Source organism: Terrapene carolina, unplaced genomic scaffold, assembly GCF_002925995.2.
Source record: "Terrapene carolina triunguis isolate 2854851 unplaced genomic scaffold, T_m_triunguis-2.0 Scaffold131, whole genome shotgun sequence".
NCBI classification, from domain to species: domain Eukaryota; kingdom Metazoa; phylum Chordata; order Testudines; family Emydidae; genus Terrapene; species Terrapene triunguis.
Window position 1 is genome coordinate 22208214 of NW_020664482.1, and position 275 is coordinate 22208488.

General features: G+C 70.5%; 1 protein-coding gene across 1 annotated transcript in view; it reads right to left on the reverse strand.

Moving 5' to 3' along the window:
- Positions 1-275, reverse strand: part of LOC112104785 (rho GTPase-activating protein 20-like) — a 66303-nt gene that overhangs the window by 26528 nt on the left and 39500 nt on the right. The window lies entirely within an intron of this gene.

Sequence of the window (275 nt, forward strand, 5' to 3'; positions counted from 1 at the left end):
CCCTGCCCGAAGCCAGCCAGCCCCGCACTCCTCTGTCTCCAGCCAACTGCTGCCGTACCCCCCTGCGGCCCTGCCCGAAGCCAGCCAGCCCCACACCCCCCTGTCTCCAGCCAGCCTTGCTCCCCCCTGTCCTGCCTGCAGCCAGCCCCTACCTCCAGTCAGCCCCTGCCCTGCCTCCAGCCAGTCCCACACCCCCTCTCTCCAGCCAAGCCCATACTCCCTTGCCTTCAGCCAACCCCGCACCCTCCTGTCTCCAGCCAGCTCCGCACCCCCTG